This window comes from Rhipicephalus microplus, chromosome 4 (genome assembly GCF_043290135.1).
Source record: "Rhipicephalus microplus isolate Deutch F79 chromosome 4, USDA_Rmic, whole genome shotgun sequence".
NCBI lineage: Eukaryota > Metazoa > Arthropoda > Arachnida > Ixodida > Ixodidae > Rhipicephalus > Rhipicephalus microplus.
Genome location: NC_134703.1, coordinates 72,429,206 through 72,448,399, shown reverse-complemented (window position 1 = coordinate 72,448,399; position 19,194 = coordinate 72,429,206). Strand labels below are relative to the sequence as shown.

The following is a 19,194-nucleotide window of genomic DNA, read 5'->3' as shown; positions in this document are numbered from 1 at the left end:
CGCTACGTTGTAGACGCTTGCATAGCGTCTCGCTGGTTCTCCTGGTAGTTGTAGACGCTTGCATAGCGTCGCGCTGGTTCTCCTGGTAGAAGGCAGTCTCTGCGGCTTTCATTGCGGAGAGGCTGGACATCTTTACAGAACGTGCCCATACCGGAGGGCCGGCCTGCGGGGGTTTTCTGTGAACGCACCATGCCCGCGTAATGGTGAAAGACCCATGGAGATAGAAGATTACCTGTCAAGGCAGCAACTCCCATCTGCTAGTTTTCAGCACCAGCCAAGGTCACCGGCGCCGAAACGTTACCGATCACCGAGCCCCCGGCGTCCAAGTTCCCCATTCTCAGGTCCACCAAGACGTTCAACGAGCCCGCGGCAGGAAAACTAAGTCCAGCGACCTGTGGAGGCAAGGCCGCTGTTGTTCGACAAGGCGAAGATCCTCCGTCAAGACCCGAGGGTAGCAGCGACAGGCAGAAAAGAACGGCTAAGATAAGTAAGGAATCAATTTCTTCGGACTTGCGCGTTACGGTGGACGAGCGGGAATTGAGCGTTTTAGTCGATACCGGTGCGGATTATTCAGTCGTCAGCTACGCGTTCGCGAGGGATCTCAAGAAAGTTTTGACGCCGTGGAGTGGTCCACAAATAAGAACGGCTGGGGACCACAGGATAACACCAGTGGGAAGATGTACCGCGAGAATAGGAATTCAGGGTGCTACTTACGTGGCTGAGTTTATTGTGCTTCCGGAATGCTCAAGGGACGTAATTCTCGGGATGGATTTCTTGCTAGCGAACGGTGCCATAATCAACCTACAAAATTCTAGCGTTTCCTTCTCGACGAAGCTGGCCATAGACGAGAAGGAGGTAGAGAGCACTGCATTGCGGGTTATCGACGAAGACATAACCGTGCCACCACGATGCAGCGTGCTGGTTGGCGTCAGAAATGACACATTTGCCGATTCCGAAGGCATAGCGGATAGCAACGTCGAGCTGCTACTAAAGAAAGGTATTTGTGTAGCCCGGGGCATCATTCAATTACGTGATGGGTGCGCCAGTGTGTTGCTCACAAACTTCGGAAATGCAATACAGCATGTTGCAAAAGACACTGCCATTGCCTTTCTGCACAGCTTTACTGCAGCGACAGATTTGTGTGGCCTCACGTCAGCACCACCTGCTTCGGGAAGTACGGATGATGTCGGAGCTGCGGTTTCAATAAATAGAAGTCTATCATCAGGCGAAAGGCAAATCATACAGGACCTCATAAGAGACTTCTCAGAGTGTTTCTCCACCTCGTCAAAAGTACGTCGCACGCAGATCGTTAAACACCGAATAATAACTGACGAGCAAACAAGACCTGTTCATCAAAACCCGTACAGAGTTTCACCCAAAGAACGAGAGGTCATAAAGGGTCAAGTGCAAGAGATGCTGGAGGATGATGTCATCCAACCATCCAACAGTCCGTGGGCATCGCCAGTAGTGCTTGTGAGGAAAAAGGACAACACGTTGAGATTCTGCGTTGACTACCGGAAACTGAACAGCGTGACCAAGCGCGACGTATACCCCTTGCCACGTATCGATGATACATTAGATCGCCTACGGCATGCCAGATATTTCTCGTCATTAGATTTAAAAAGCGGGTATTGGCAAATTGAAGTGGATGAAAGAGACCGCGAAAAGACGGCTTTCGTAACTCCGGACGGCTTGTACGAATTTAAAGCACTCCCATTCGGCCTTTGTTGTGCGCCGGCGACATTCCAGCGCATGATGGACAGTGTTCTATCGGGTCTCAAATGGCAGTCATGTTTAGTATACTTGGACGATGTTGTGGTATTTTCTGCAACCTTTGAACAGCATATAGAACGACTACGTTCAGTGCTTCACGCCATCCAGTCGGCCGGCTTGACTATTAAACCGGAAAAGTGTCAGTTTGGATATGAAAAGCTTCGTTTTCTCGGTCATGTGATCAGCGCTGAAGGTGTTGGCCCGGATCCGGACAAAACTGCGGCCGTTGCGCGATTCCCCAAGCCGAGAGACAAGAAGGAGGTGCGTCGATTTCTGGGCTTGTGCGCTTACTACAGACGATTTATAGAAAATTTCTCGAAAATTGCTGAACCTCTGACCAGACTCACAAAAGAGGAAGAATCATTCGTTTGGCATAAGGAACAAGAGAGAGCTTTCGAGGAACTAAAGAACCGTTTACAAGCCCCACCGATCCTCGCACATTTTGATGAAACTGCGGACACGGAAGTCCATACAGACGCAAGTAATCTTGGTCTCGGCGCGGTATTAGCTCAATGGCAAAATGGAGAAGAGAAAGTCATAGCCTATGCCAGTCGCACCCTGTCAAAAGCTGAAAAGAACTATTCTGCAACGGAAAAAGAGTGCTTGGCAGTTATATGGGCGATTAGCAAGTTCAGGCCATATCTCTACGGCAGGCCGTTCCGCGCCGTCAGCGACCACCATTCACTTTGCTGGCTGGCGAGCTTAAAAGACCCGTCGGGACGACTTGCGAGATGGAGCCTCAGGCTCCAAGAATACGATATTACAGTTGTATATAGGTCGGGAAGAAAACACAGCGATGCTGATTGCTTATCACGCTCGCCACTGGACTCTACCTCTTCGGAAGAGGACGACTTTCCGTTCCTTTGTGTTGTGAAGGCTTCAGATATCGCCGAGCAGCAACGATCCGACACAGAACTGCTCCCATTGATAAAATTCCTCGAAGGGCACGACTCCCAAGTTCCACGTGTATTTAGGAGAACATTATCGTCGTTCTGCCTCCGTGATAATGTACTCTACAAAAGGAACTTCAGAAGCAACAAAGAAAAGTTCTTACTCGTTCTGCCGCAAGTCATGAGACGTGAAATATTACAAGCTTGCCATGATGAACCGTGCTCGGGTCACTTAGGTGTCAGCCGGACATTCGCCAGAATTCATCTGAAATATTACTGGCCCAAGCTGTTAGCATCGGTACAGCATTATGTGAAGACATGCCGCGAATGTCAAAGGCGCAAAACACCACCTCTGAAAACTGCCGGCCTGCTCCAGCCCATAGACCCACCTGAGACTCCTTTTCAGCAAATTGGAATGGATCTTCTCGGGCCGTTTCCAATGTCATCCTCAGGAAAGAGGTGGATTATTGTCGCAACCGACTATTTAACGCGGTACGCAGAAACTGGCTGCCTGGAACGAGGAACGGCTGCGGAAGTTGCCAAGTTCTTCGTTCACAACATAGTTCTGCGACATGGCGCCCCGATGGTAGTTATCACCGATCGCGGAACAGCATTCACATCGGAGTTGATGCAGTGCCTGATGAATATGACTAATACCACTCATAGAAAAAGTACTGCGTATCATCCCCAAACGAACGGGTTGACGGAACGCCTAAACCGCACCATAGCGGATATGTTGTCGATGTACGTGGACATAGAGCATAAGACGTGGGACGAAATCCTACCTTATGCAACGTTCGCCTACAATACGGCAGTACAGGAGACCACCCGCATTCCTCCATTTGAGCTGGTCTATGGCCGTATGGTGACTACAACACTCGACGCTATGCTCCCTGTCGATAACGACAATTATGAGCCATCTGACGTTGAAGAATTCCTACAAAGAGCTGAAGAAGCGCGCCAACTAGCGCGACATCGAATACGTCAACAACAATGTAGGGACGCGAGCTACTACAACCTGCGCCGCAGAGAAGTCAAATATCAGCCAGGCGATCAAGTGTGGGTGTGGACACCAATACGCCACCGTGGGCTGTCAGAGAAACTTCTTCGACGCTACTTTGGTCCATATAAGGTCATCCGCCAACTCAGTGACATAACTTATGAAGTTATTCCTGAAGGACAAGAGCGCTCAAGACGTCAAAACCATGCAGAGGTCGTACATGTAGCCCGCATGAAGCCCTACTTCGAGAGATGCTGAAGCATTCCCCCTTGCGTACTTCCCCCAACCGCGCATCGGGACGATGCGTATTTCGGAGGGGGAGTAATGCCGCAGAGACTGCCTTCTACCAGGAGAACCAGCGCGACGCTATGCAAGCGTCTACAACTACCAGGAGAACCAGCGAGACGCTATGCAAGCGTCTACAACGTAGCGCACCTGCGCGCGCTGTAGCAACGCGAGTCATTGCTCCTCGTGCTTGGGCTCGCGACGGTGGCCTGATCGACGGGTTGTGAAAAAAGGTGTTCGAGAGAGACGCTAGTGTGGAACGCTTTAGCGGACTCAGTTATTTACCTATTTTTCTGGGCACAAGTTCGCCCTTTAATAAAGCTATTGTTTGTGTCACCCTCTTGCAATACGTGACAATATGCAGAAAGTAAAAAAAAGTCGAATAGTATTTATTATCTTTACTTCCACATAGTGTCTTCGTACCATTCCTGGGGCTCTACTAGCGAAAGACAGACTATCGTACACAGATATATCATGTAATGAAAATATTTTTGCCTTTTTAGTACACGTATATATAAAAACATGAATTTGAACAAGCAAGATACACCATCAGGCTACTAGGATCAAACGTTTACAAGAATATTTCTTATGAATAAAGTCAAAAAGCTGATTACTTTTCTACTTCTGTTCGAATACTGATAAATATGTCCTAATGCATAATGAGAGAGCTCTGAATAGAAGGGCAGCCCGAGCATGTTTTAAAATTACGATTATTCTATAACAAGTTTTGAACTCGCAAAAAACACAACAAAAAACAAGAGCATCTTTTTGTCCTCAGCGCTGTACGACGCGTCTGCTAGTTCTTTTGAGTGAAAAAGCGAGTTGAATGGCACGTAGAAGAGGCTGTATTTATTCGCCAGGTAGGGGTTCTTTTCCAGGGAAGCGCTACATAGCTGTGGTGTTTCTTCTATGAAGTAGAACGTGCCGCATTTCTCGACGTCTCGAAACAAATGATTGATTTAATTTGTGGGGTTTAACGTCCCAAAACCACCATTTGATTATGAGAGACGCCGTAGTGGAGGGCTCCAGAAATTTTGACCACCTGGGGTTCTTTAACGTGCACCCAAATCTGAGTACACGGGCCTACAACATTTCCGCCTCCACAAAACAAATGGGTGCAAAGGCACACTTGGCGGACTCATGAAGCCAGGGCGAAAACCACTACACAAACAAAGCTGCGGAGTTTCGCACTTTTTGTTTGGCCATTTGGTACGGAGACACATTTGCACTGGAAAACGGCTGTAGTATCCGCTTCGGACGCCTCCACAGTTTGTTTGAGGAGAAGCACATTGCTCTATCTGCGGTTGACTGGAACAACCATCAAAAAGTTGAACGAGATTGTTTCGCCGTCGCCGTATGTATTGTGGTGAGTAAGGGGTTTACTCAATGAGCCCAGGTCATCGGACGCACTCAAGACAACCTGATAACACGAAGATGTTCTTTATATCGGACGAGGACAGTAACACATATGATGGAATCTTACAATGATACATGGAAAGTCTACACTAAAGTTCTTTCCACGCGAGAAGAAAGTCAACGTCGTTACAGTCAGCGTGCTTCACTCCTGGCGACACCAAGTCTACATGACCACACTCACGGGCACCATTGTTGTGGTGACCGTAGCACCGGGCAACGTGGCGTCGAGTTCATCGCAGTAACATCCACGGTGAAACACGCCTTCTTGCGTAGCTCGCTGGCTCGAGCTTGAGTCGATGTCCCGCACCCTGACATTTTGCTGGCGTTCAAGTCATGCTCAACCTGGGCGAGTGCCCACGACACGGGGTCCAAAGCCCCGACAACCATCGAAGCCGTCTGCACACGTCCGCTGCCCAGTCTTTTGTCTTCTCCTCTTCCAGTGAATTTCCCGCTCCGATTTTGCCCATATGGCGCACTCGTCATAATCATCAAAGTGTTCACATCAGCATAGTCTTTTCAACCTCTCGAGTGGTAATGCATACCTTCCAAGAGGAACATCCGGCTGTTACACAGCACCCTGCTCAGCTGCTGAAGTCAGATGGGCATGAGAGATGGCAAGAGAGGATACGTGTGAGTGTAAGAGAAGCAATGCTCTTTCACTTCTCCGTGACTACTTCATATGTCACGCCAACTCGACTGCTGTGCTCTTGAGAGAAATCATTTCGAGGTTGCTTAACATAAGCATAAGTCGCACATTTTATTTTTCTTCGCTTTCTTTACGCTGTCCCTTCCTGTCACTTCTCCTTACGTAACGCATAGAAAAAACTTCCTTGTCCCCATCGATTTAGGTCTTGCCAATTAAACATGTCCCAGCCCTCCATTGACAGGTGACTCCAGGCCACTTCATTTATTTGGAGGTACAGTTGGAGGCAAATGTCGGCTCATCCTAGGTGCCCCCGAGAAATGAACGCCATGGTTTTATTTCTTTTTATTGGCGCCAGAAGTACGCTGAAGGGGAATGACGAGACGAATAAGAGGTTTGGTTGCTGTGTTTTGTATTCTGAATTTCGAGTATTTTTGTTCATTATGTACGAAACATAACAGCGGAATATTAAAAAATGGGAGTGATGCGCTTTCTTAGTTTACTGCTTCCTAGTGGACGAGTCTTCAAATGGGCGCAATTCATTTAGTTACTACGCAGAAAGAGAGCAAGAACTGATAAATATAGACAGGCCATTTAGCAAGCGGGCGGCATTAGTTAAGGTCAGAGTAGACGACGTATTTTCCAATAAAGGCAGAGCAAACGAAGTATTTAGTAAAATGATTCAAGAGAATTTTTCCCAATAGACACACGTGCTTTTTGTAGGTGTGTCATCAACGAGATCTGCACAAGGCTTAGTAAAAAAAAATCAGGCAGTTTTTTCCTAGTGGTGCCAAGCCTGCAGTACGTGTGGAAATGAGCAGCTTTTTTTTTTCATTTCAGCTTTGTATTTCTTTCCCTCTCACTCTCTTTCTTATTCTATATTACAACGTGTTGTTTGTTTTCTCTCTTTATTGCTATTTATCTCTATAACCATCAAGGTGCTAGATCAACAAGAGGATGGATACTTTTCTTTCACTTGAGCACGCATGGCTGTGCTATAAGGCATTTTGCCAGCGCTAATACCATCATCAAGGTGCTCGAAGAACAAGAGAAAGAAGAGTTCTCTTGATGCGAGCACATGCTGAGGTGGCTACGTTAGATGGGATTTGGCCTCGGTTTCGCCAGGCGACGGCACCATACGACAGCCAGGCCTCCTAAAGCAATCTACATAAAAACGAACTAAAAAAAAACGCTTGACTTGTCTTCCAGTTTATAAACGTAGTGGACATACGAGACAAGTGGATTCACCTAAAATCACTCGGCTAATACGCTGTGAGCTCACGGAAATTTGCAGGATGAAAAAGCCGGGAAAAGAAGTAAACGGAGACACATATGTTATGCCTCAAAAGTGTACTCAATAAAAGCACATGAAAAATTCGGGAGAACCGACGTACCTGAAAATCAACTTTATGCGAAGCACGTGGAGGGAAGGTGACCGTGTCCCATTTTTTTTATTGACCAACACGTCATGAAATGATGCTAAATATATGTACAAATGTTACATGCAGAGACATATGTTGAAGAGTTGCAGATGTTTATTTAACCCGTTTTCTACTTGCACATCAATGTCAGCTGGAAATTTGTTTCAGCAACACCAGAAGCTGATACGAAGCGCTGATGCTCGCGAAGATGCTGGCCCCCGACACTGCTATTTAAATCAATTTCAGCACATGGCAACTAACCACAATTGACGTTAACCCGACGTGAAGGCTGTATGAAAGGAGTACATATGTAATGCTTATAAAATTGGGTAGGCAGCACTGCAACTACTATTTACGTTTCACGAAGATTAGCGTCTATTGGAAAAGTAGTTCCGAGACCTGGCGTAGCTCTCCGGTAGAATGCTTGACTGCCACGCAGAATGCTTGGGTTCGATTGCTGCTGGGACCTTGAAATTTATTTTTTGCATTCATCGGGTGGCCAATGCTGCCTATGTCAGGTTTTTCTTAAAACACTGACATTTAACCTATGTCTTCGTTGGGCGACGCTACCGATGTCGGGTGTTTCTTAACGCTCATGCGTTAAAATTGCCCATGTGTGTTCTGGTCATTCCTGGGTAGATACTAAGTGTCAATCACCTGTGGCACATACTCGCATACCAGTGACACATACCCACTCGCGGTTATGTGCCACTGTCTGGCGGTAAGTGTTTGATGACGTACGTGACGGGATTGTGTCATTATACATGTCTTAACGAGTGCGTCATATTTGTCAAACCATCTTACCCTCCCATGCTAATGTTAGTTCACGGCCAGTTGAGGGGTAGACCCCGAGAGCACCCAAGCGTAAGCGACTAGATAGATAGATAGATAGATAGATAGATAGATAGATAGATAGATAGATAGATAGATAGATAGATAGATAGATAGATAGATAGATAGATAGATAGATAGATAGATAGATAGATAGATAGATAGATACGCTCAAAGTCACCGAAGTTGGGTAACAAATGCATCACATTTAAAATATCATGTCACTTTGACAAGTTTGCCGAGTTGCAATGCAATGGCAGTCTGGCTTTAAGTACGAAGAAGCGTAATTCAACATTTGCTGTTGAACAAGTGAATAGAGAACTGCTTAACTGAAGTCATGACTGAAGAGCTGGAGAATAGTCGTGACTTTGCTCGAGAACAAGGGGTAGGCAGAGGCGTTTGGAATGTACCCGTAATAAAATGTTTTTACACGTTGAAATAAAAGGTTGCTCTACTTGTAAGGACTCCTAAGAATAACTGCACATGTTCATGAGTATACTTCTGTTAAAGTAAGAAAAATATGTTCTAGGGATAGTTTAAATTTTTGCATCTTGAATATGTTCGTGGTGGTATGTTGTATGCGAAGCAGATAGAACGGGGATGTTATGGCAGCATTATCGGTATAATAGCGCCTCGTGTATATATGGCTCCGAACGCAAAACTGTCCAGGCAGAAACAGTGATGTTTCTCTTCACCTCCGTAACTTTCCTAGTCCCTCCTGTTTTCCCACTCCAGGGTACCCTACCGGGCTGAACACAAATTAACCTTCCTGCCTCTTTTCTATTCCTAGTTTCTCTATTTCGTCTATATGGCACTTATGAGATAAAGTCAGGCTGGGAAATTATGTGCAGTTGAATAACCGGTGCAATGAAATATGGGCAATAAATTGAACCATATAAATCTGCTGAGATATCAAAGGAGTGTTTTTAAAGATGAAAGTGATAACATGACAACGAAAGATGTATCTGATCTAGGTCATCCTCAGTGATTTGACAGCAGGATAGTAACTGTAACTGCATGGTAGGAGAAGCTTGCATATTGTGAAGTGTCACAGACGCTACTAAGGTATACATTAGTAAGAAGCAGATAGCCTGAACAACGGATAGTTCAAAGTTAATAAAGCAACAACAATGTCGAGAAAACTTTTCTTGTTTCAACTTTATTCTTTTATTTTGAGCTACCTAAAATACTGGGCAACCCTCCTCCTGAAAGAGTGAGCAGGCGCTATGCCCCCCCCCCCCCCCCCGAGGATGCATTTGCCAGCTTTCTCTCTCCCTCTTCCCCCTGTGTCCTTGGGTATACATGAATCCAAATCCAATACATCAATATATATTTACTGGCAAATCTGACAGAATGGTTGATATAAAACAGTGTCAAGAATCTGCGCCTTTGCAAGGCTCTGATCAGGGCAAATCAGCTAAGTTCTGTATCAAGCGGATGAAGACAATAGAAAGTTGTAGTTTTGCGGGCTTAGATGAATAGCATGATCAGCCGAATAGCGGGATAACAGTGCGCATGCATAGATTGCTAAACAGCCCGTAGCATTTATTATATGACAACTATTGTTCGGACTTAGTGTTTCTGTGTTTGCGTGGTTTACATAGCGTAAGCGAAACACAGCCGCTGTTTCAGACAGCCGCTTTGAACGGATATTGGCATCGTTGTTGAAATATTCAATTTTTTTGGAGAAAAAGGTTGCGTTAAATCGCTTCGCCTACCTTCGGCAACTGAGTGTTGTGGTTAAATTTGACATCGCTTTTGAGATCGCTTTCAATTTCGAACGTCCCTGGGCCTAACGTAAAGATCTGCTTAAAGAAATCTGCAACGTGAAAACGTTTGCTTTGGTGAATGGGTCATGCCTATACTTTCATTATTAATAAAAAAAAACATAGTAATACTGCTGCGTGGGGCGATACAGCCGAGTTTTCTTAGTTTTTTTTTACGTTTTTTAATGCATTCACTTACTAGCTGAGACAGTAAGCTCATCTGATGTCACTGTCTCAGCTTGTGCACTAAATGCTATACCGCTAAACTGAAATGCGCTGTCCGCAACGAATGCTTGTGGCACGATTACGCTGTTTCCCTAACCTCTTCTCTCTCACTGGCACTAAACTATAACTGTCTATTTAGGCCAGTGATCACGAGCTCTCAAGCTAACCATTACCTATAGAACCACTGAAGTAGAACAAAATTTTCCTTAAGTATATACATATTGCCACGTGTTAAAAAGGCAGTACGTCGCTTTCTAGGGCTCTGCGCGTACTATCGCCGCTTTATAGCCAATTTTTCTATGATTGCTGAACCGCTCACTCCACTCACTCGTGAAGATTCTTCATTCGTCTGGGAGGAAGAACAGTACGCAGCTTTCTCTGAACTACGGGAGCGTTTGCAGACAGCTACAGTCCTCGCTTACTTTAACCAAGACGCTGATACTGAAATTCATACCGACGCCAGCAACGTGGGTCTTGGTGCTGTCTTCGTCCAACTACAACGGGGCACAGAGCGAGTGATAGATAGCGTACGCCAGCCGCACCATTTGGCGCACCGAGGTCAACTACTCCACGTCAGAGAAAGAGTGCCTCGCTGTGGTATAGGCCACGATGAAATTTAGGCCTTACTTTTAAGGACGGCACTTCAAGGTAGTGACCGACCATCATTCGTTGTGTTGGTTAGCCAACATACGTGACCCGTGTGGGTGACTGGTACGATGGAGTCTTCGTCTGCAGCGATACGATTTCGCGATCACTTACAAATCGGGCCACAACCTTGAAGATGCTGATTCTTTATCCCGTGCACCTGTCGAAGTTTGTGGCCACGACACCGAGGATGACGATGGTTTTCTTGGGGCCCTTACTACAACGGATCTGATTACACGACAGCGCGCGGACGACGAAATTCGCGCAGTTATCGAAAACCTTGAAGGACGTAACTCTTCCATACCTCGATGTTTTTCTCGGGGTCTGCCGTCGTTCTGTCTGAGAGGTGGGGTCCTGTATAAGAAAAACTCCAACGGCAATGACAGATCCTATCTTCTAGTTGTGCCAACTGACATGCGTGACGACATTCTTCTCGCCTGTATTCAAGCTCGGCTACACGAGCCATCGCAAGGCCACGGCATATCATCCGCTGAGCAACGGCTTGGCAGAGCGACTCAAAAAGGCCTCGCTGACATGTTATCCATGTACGTAGATGTCCAGCATAAGACCTGGGACCAGGTGCTACCATACGTCACATTCGCGTACAATACTGCCGTCCAGGAAACTACGCGATCCACGCCTTTCCGTGTTGTCTGTGGGCGTGAGGTCCAGACCATGCTGAATGCGATGCTTCCACACAATTGCGACGCTTTGATCACTCCTGACGCTGTGTAGCTTACCCAATACGCCGAAGAAGCACGCCATTTATCACGCCTACACATTACGCACCAGCAGAGTACAGACGCATGCCGCTACAACGCTCACCATTGACAAATGGAATAGCATCCAGGTGACCAAGTTTGGGTGTGGACTCCAGTCTGACGCCAGGGATTGCCAGAGAAACTGCTCAGTCGCTACTTCGGACCGTATTGAGTGTTGCGAAGCGTGAGCGATGTGAACTACGAGGTGGTCCCTGACGGCACCTTCTCGCCACGGCGGCGAAGACACTCCTCGGTGATTGTGCACGTAGTGCTACCGAAGCCGTACTTCACGCGGTAGTGCGACTGCGCATAAACCTTGTTGCTGTTTTTTGTATGCATGTATTTTTTGTTGGTTCAACCCAACTTTGCCTTTGTGCTTTCCGGGCATCTGAGTGATGCCTATTTTTTTTTCTCAGAAGGGGAATAATGCCACTTGGCCGCTAGTTACGGCGAGCGCAAGCCATGGCTGCCCGATAGAATGGAAGACGATGTTCTCAAGCAGCGCCTGCTCTGGTTAGTTGTCGATTATTGAATCAGCAGTCTTGCCAGTTTTCGGTGCGTCTTCCCGCCAGCACAGTTCTTTCGAGTTGAAGACTTTTTATAGCCCGTGACAATATGCATGCTTCATTTTTCTTTCAGTTACATTTTCATGAATGGCCATGCTCACAATTCGGCAAACATAATTTCCCAGCGTGCACTTTTTGCTTTTACACTGCTGACCTGGCGGGAGCGTGGCGCCAACTTTTCGAACAGCGTGGGCAATGTCTTCTTAGATCTAGCGTGAGATCAAACAGCAATATTGTGAGAATTGCCCTGCGATTCGAATAATGCATTCCCGGAGTTGTTCTGCGCAACACATTTTGCGAATTATTTGTTTCGTGCACGATGTTTACGTGCAGACATATGTAAAGAGCTTCCTTGTTTTCAGTGACGTTTTGGGCACTAAAGCGCTGTCATAATTGTGGTTGTGAAACGCTGCGCACATGATGTGCTGCACATAGATTTCACGCAAGAGTTACAGAGCCAACATTGCTATAGAAGCAGTGCATCGGTCACTCGTATTCCTTGCTCGTAAATTTAAATACGGCTACCTAGGATGCCCTGCATTTTTTTTCACCTTGAAGTACGCCTGCCAAAAAAAAAAAACACGGAACTGAGATTAAGTGTGTCAATAATGATTAAAAATGATATTAAACGTTATGAAGGTATAAATAACGCCCAGCGTAGTAAAGTGTGATTGTTTGATTTGATAACTAAAGTAGAATATTAGTCAGAAGTTGAGGTATTTTTTTCAATCTCAGAATAATTCACAGCCCATATAGTCTGCGTTCATTAAAGGTTATCATTGTTTGCAGAGACACCTTCACATCTCAACTGCACAAACGTATCAAGACTTCTGGAAGTGTAATAAAAAAAGAAGTCGCCATAGCCCCTACACGGCGTTAATTTCGACCAAGTGAATTCTCCAAGAAAGAAAGCTTTACTGCGCCAATGATGCTCATTTGCCATGCAGATTATCTTCATAATTCTGCCACTAAGGGTTGTAATACCTAGCTATTTCATTTATTCTAATTGGAGGAGGAGGAATAAATGAGGAAGGACAGGGAGGTTAGCCAGTTCTCAGACCGGCTGGTTACCCTGTACTGGGGAAGGGGGTAAGGGGGATAAAGGATGAGAGAAAAGAGACGTTGTAAAAAAAAATAGAGAGAAGGTCATCAGACGATCCACGACTGTTTACAGTCTGTCTCTAAGACCACTTGCCCGCAGAAAGCGCAACAACGCTCTCAATGCCTTGCGTGCAGAGGACGGTCTCGGCCAGTGTCCTAATACCCTTTCTTCCGACAATTGCCGATTGTCTATTCTATCTAAAGCTTTTGACAGTTCTTTTCTTGGCACGCTGAAGCGGGGACACTCGCAGAGAAGATGGTAGAAAGGCTCTGCGCAGCCACAGTTGTCACATGTCGGGCTTCTGGCCATTCCGATTCGAAACGAATAAGCATTCGTAAAGGCCACCCCAATCCACAGACGGCACAAAAGTGTCTCCTCTGCTCTGGTTATTCCTGATAGAAGACGGAGCTGTAGGTGTGGGTCAAAATTATGAAGGCGGACGTTGGTGAATGTCGGTGAATACCACTGAGCGAGTGTCAGTTCTTGTGCAAGTGATCGAAGCCTTGCAGCGGCGTCCGTCCTTGATAATGGTATAGCTACACAAGGGGCATCATCATGAGCAGTTCGGGCTGCTTCATCTGCACGGTCGTTTCCATCAATGCTGCAGTGGCCTGGTATCCATTGATACGCTATGTCATGTTGTTTCTCTATAGCCCGGTGATGAAGCAGTCGTATTTCAGCAATTAGCTGTTCGTTTGGTCCATGACGATATGGCGAGGCAATGCCCTGGAGAGCTGCTTTGGAGTCGGAGAATATTGACCATGTCTGTTGCGGTTCTTCAACTAGGAACCCCAGAGCGGCACGAATGGCGGCGAGTTCTGCCGCCGAGGATGATGTCAGATGCGAGGTCCTGAACTTTATCGTGATGGATTTCTCCGGAATTACCACTGCGCCTGTTGAACTTGTTGAAGTGACCGACCCATCCGTGTAAATGTGAATGCGTCCACTGTGTTTCTCATGCAGAAACAGTAATGTTGTTTGTTTTAGGGCCAAATTTGACAAATGTTTCTTCTTTTGCATTCCGGAGATGGTTATCTGGGCTTCCAGTGGATGTAGACACCACAATGGTAACGACGGTCTTGCTGCATGCGTGAAGTTCGTGGGAATCACCGTGCGATGTGGGGCAATAATAGAGCAGAACGCAGAGCATGGCCTGGAAGTTAGAAGGGAGGCGAGGTGATGCGATTGAATCCGGGTGGCATGTCTTATGTGCATTCTTAAAGCATCGACACGAATGTAGGTTGTGATAGGGTGTTCATGAGCGATTGCGACAGTCGCTGCTGAGGATGCGCATCTCGGCAGCCCGAGGCATATTCTCAGTGCTTGAGCTTGTAATGACTGGAGGACGTGTACGTTTGTTATGCGGACCTTGCCAAGCACAGGTAGGCTGTAGCTTATTTTAATAGAATCGTAAGGCTGCTTGTGTTATTACTACGCTGTGACCTGTAACATCGCCTTTAATTCATGGTCACATCAGAATTTAATTGCAAGTGTGAAGTCTGGGACAATTCGCAGTGCTAACTTTCTTTATATATATTGATACGTGTTCCTCTTCATAAGATAGCATGTTTCGCACGCAACAAGCAATTCGCCTAAAACATGCCATGGCACAGAAGGGTCCGTAGTCTAATCGATAGGTTGTCTTTCCTATGACAATACTGAGTGCGAATGTTCTTTTGCTTTGCTTGTCTGAGAGCCGATAAAGTAGGAGTATTTAAGAAAATTCCCCTATTTTGAAAACAAAGAAGCGAAGAGTCATCGGTGGTTACCGGACACCACTGTGGCATATTTTTATTTTTAAGAGCAAACAAATATCATATGCTACTGATGAGTTGTAGTCGAGCGTAATCTGTATTGCCTTATACTATGGACATCACAGTGTGTCCTTTCTTGTGCTTGCTGTCTGTGCGCATAAAAATTCAGCGTTTTTGAAATGTACGTGGACGAAGCACAATAATAAAAATGAATGGCTCTTTCACAATAACTGGATGGACTAATTTAGTGACTTTCAATCTCACTGGAGCCTACTTTCCAGCACAAAAGCTGCCACACTGCGTAACCATGAGTACAGAGAGTAGGATACCACACATTCACAAAAAAGTAGAGGGTAATACAAAAGCTTTATGCAAGCAATGGAAAATAGGTAAATAGCTTTTGCTAATAATTACGTAGTTTTCTTAGATACTATTTCGCAATATTTAGAAGATCTTCAGCAAGGCCTTCGTGACGATCTCTACTACAGCTTGCATTTGGTGCATTTATCTTGCAACTGTTCAAGGAGGCCAAATGCAACAAGACCTTCCACAGTGCAATGTCAAATGTTTTCGCATTAGTATGCTTGCATACTAATTAGCATCATGTGGACAGAATGTTAGAGCCTCTAGGTTATATATACTTTGAACGAATATGTGCCAGCATGCCATTTTAGTTCACGTAATCAACACCAGGAACAAAGAGAATGGGAATAGGGCTGGGAGTTCCAAATATATTTTACTTATTCGTTTGCGGCATATACAGATTAGATTTTTCAATATAATAGTATAAGCATCATCACACGTCCATCCGATGTCAATATAAAGACAGCGTTGTCGGCTCATGTAGGTCATTCGCATCGTCAACCAACCCTGAAAACAGACGGAGCGCAGAGATAAAGGTTACCGTGGCAATGCACTCTCTCTGAATGTGTGAGTAGAACAGATATTGCTGCATCAATTACACTCAAGGTATGCTAGTACGTAAAATTTTTTGTCGAGTTGGCCAGAAAATTGCGTATAGTTCCCTATACATGGCCGAAAAAAAATAAACGCATGCCGATCTCCGTCTCAAGGATAGTATTATTCCGATTCAACCCACAGTGGAAGAAAAAAAACGACTTGTCACGTAATATGAGCGTGGTACAATGCCTGCTTTAGCCATGGAGGAGACCAAGTGTGCATCCCGTCCTGCTACATAATGCTGAACCGCTGCGCCAATGATCTTTCAATGAAGGTGTATAGAATGCACGCCCGTTTTTGCGCGCTTCACAGTGACTATCTTTTGTGCGATAGCATATATAGCATGTGTGGGATTAAAAAAAAAGACACGTATACAATTTTTGCCTTGATAGTAGTTATTTTATTGTAATTGAAAGCTTTGCCATAATAACCGTTTTTTATAAATATGGCTAACCACTTCGTGCTTATCTTGCGAGAGATATGTCTGGAGTGCTCAATGTGCGTTAGTTATTTGCTTCTCTAGGGCATAAAAATAGAACGTCTGCATGGAAGACATTCAATTTGAGTTGGCCTTTCCACTAAGGAAAAAAAAAGAACACGATTTTATTGCTGTTTTTAAGTACTGTTTTATGCGATAGTTGAATGTTTACCAAAGGATTTATTAATAAACGTGATCCCGTACAATAGACAAGAGTAAATGCGTTATGCACTTACCTTCACTAACGTTCTCGTCATTCGTGTCCGATACACCGAAGGAATCACAATGGAATCGGGCCATATGCTCCCCATTGTGTTCATAACATGTGTACAATCTTATAATATTCAAGGCACTAGTTTTCCACTGTCCACTGCCACTGCCATAGTTGTGCAATAGAAAGAAAGAAAAAGAGAGGTACAAATAAGGGAAAGGTGATGAGCCGAACTGGAATGGAAACATCAAGTTGGATTAAAGGCACCAGTGAAACGAGAAGGAAAAAGTTAAGGTAGAAAGAAGGGCAAAAAGAAAAGCAAGCAACTTTTGCGATAGTATACATAGCTGTCACCAGTACTTGTTCGTCATCCACACTAGAGTAATCTGTACGGGATGACGAAGGCATTCTTTTGAATAAGTAGATTCCTGGGTCTTGTTCCTTCAACAAGGTGAGACTCTGAACTTAGGTAGCTGAGAACTTGGGTGACTTTGTTGCATGAAAGTCACAATAGAAACACCAAAATGTAAAATTCAAAAGAAACGTTCTCCTGTATACCAACCAATGCTTTGTTTAATGATAGTAAGAGTCGAATGTTGTGAAAGAGAGAAAGGTTCTTTTCGGAACCAAAATACATCACATCTGGCGATGTCGAGCAGGTGAGGAAGTGTATTAGTTTGTTATTCAAACAATACGTTTGATTTGAGAGCTCAAAGAAACGAAATGAAGAAAAGTGCATAGGTGACACCAGTGGCGTGAGGCTGGAACCACCAGAGGAGCTAGGGATCGACCTAGCTAAGTTTCGCAAGTACTGGGCAGCTCTTACTAGAGATGATTAGATTTCGCTAGCAGTACTAATTACGACTAGACTTGGCCAGTCTTCGCTAGACATGCTACGGGGCAACTTGTTACGTGATGTGATTTTAGTCACGTTCCTATTTCTTACATGGTTCTTGGCGGGAATATGTCACCTGACTAGCCAATAATTGAGCAACGCTGCGTGGTTTTATTCGCATGAATATATGTGGCGTGATGTTTGGGGAATTTCACTGATGTTAGCGGATACCTGATGTTGCATGAGGCCTATCATGTGGTTAGTTAAGCGTTGTTACGTGACGACAAGACACGCGTGTTTTGTCGCGTTATATTCAGCCGCATGACTGTTTTTCTTGTGAGATGTGTTTTGGTTTACGTGACTAAATCATAAAAGATTTGCAGTAACACGAAAACTTCTTACGTGGTGTGACATGATTTTAGTGCCGTGTCAAGTCACTACGTGATGTTAAAATTAAAAGATTTTAAGTTTCGTGACTTGCGGCTGCGTGGTTGGCTGACGTTTGGGCCTTATTGGTCTATGATTGTAAGTGTTGAATTGAACGAACGAGACAGGGACTAAAAGAAGAGATGATGACACACAGGACATCAACTTTTCAATAAACCGCTGTCTTGTTTGCGCAGTTGAACACTTAGGATGTGGCAGGGTGTCACCTAATTTCGGTCCCGGAACTACTTCTCACGTTATTAGGTTATTTCTTGTCACAGCAGTTTCTGCATTCCAGATCGGACAATTTGGTGCCCATGTTGTGGGAAAGGAAAGAGTGAGCACACGTCGGTTCACGGTGATGATAATTTATGTTTGAACTTACCGGGGCAAGAAAAAGCTTAATTATTTCCGCCGTAAAAAAAAAGTCTGATCTTTTCATAGCAGACCTGTTGCGGAATAATTCACTTCACTAGGAGGAGTAAGAAAAAGAAAAAGAAGGAAAGGCAGGGAGGTCAGTAAGACGTGCGTTTGGTTTGCTATTCTACGCTGGTGTTAGGGGAATGGGGGGATTTGAAGATAGAAAAAAAATGCAAACAACGTGCATGAAAGCTAGCGTAGCTGTCAGCAACTATATCTCCCGTGAAAAAAAAAAAAGAAGTATTTTTATCTACAAGCGTATCGTTTTAGAACAACTACTAGTAGTCCAAACACTCCTGTTCTCAGTCACGCCTGGTCAATTACGCGAGAGAAGTTGGTTTGGTTGTCACTCACCGTTCTCGACCACGTCAAAGAGGGTACCTCCCGATTTGTCTCCAGTGGCTTGCACGTTTTGGAAAGAAGCTTGTATTCGCTAATACCAAATCAATACCTTCCCGCATTCCTGCAGTGCGCAAGTTTTTTTTTTTACGTCACGGTCCCAGTGTGCTGAGAAACCATTTTTTCCTTCGTGCTTGCGGGACTATCCATGTCACGCGGCGCAACCATGCACACTCGTTTGAACGGTCACTCGCATCTTTCCTCCAGGCACCTCGGGTCCTGTGCGCTGGCGCACCCTCGTGGCTGACGCCGAAAGCGCCTCTACTAGACACAGATTTCGGCGAAGGAGCACAGAGAAAACAAAACTAGTCTTCTAGCGCTAGCACAAATCGATGCTTGCGGCAGTTTGCCACGGCTCTCCATCTCTTTAGGCTGCCTCGCCCATTA

At 45.3% G+C, this 19,194-nt stretch overlaps 1 long non-coding RNA gene across 1 annotated transcript; it reads right to left on the bottom strand.

Annotated features, from left to right (window-relative positions):
• Window positions 1-15,782: 15,782 nt before the first annotated feature.
• On the bottom strand, window positions 15,783-18,967 carry LOC119171413 (uncharacterized). The gene is made up of 3 exons (XR_005109814.2): window positions 18,763-18,967; window positions 16,753-16,892; window positions 15,783-15,948 (listed from the first exon to the last, which is right to left on the bottom strand). It is a non-coding gene; the product is annotated as an uncharacterized LOC119171413 (long non-coding RNA).
• Window positions 18,968-19,194: the final 227 nt, after the last annotated feature.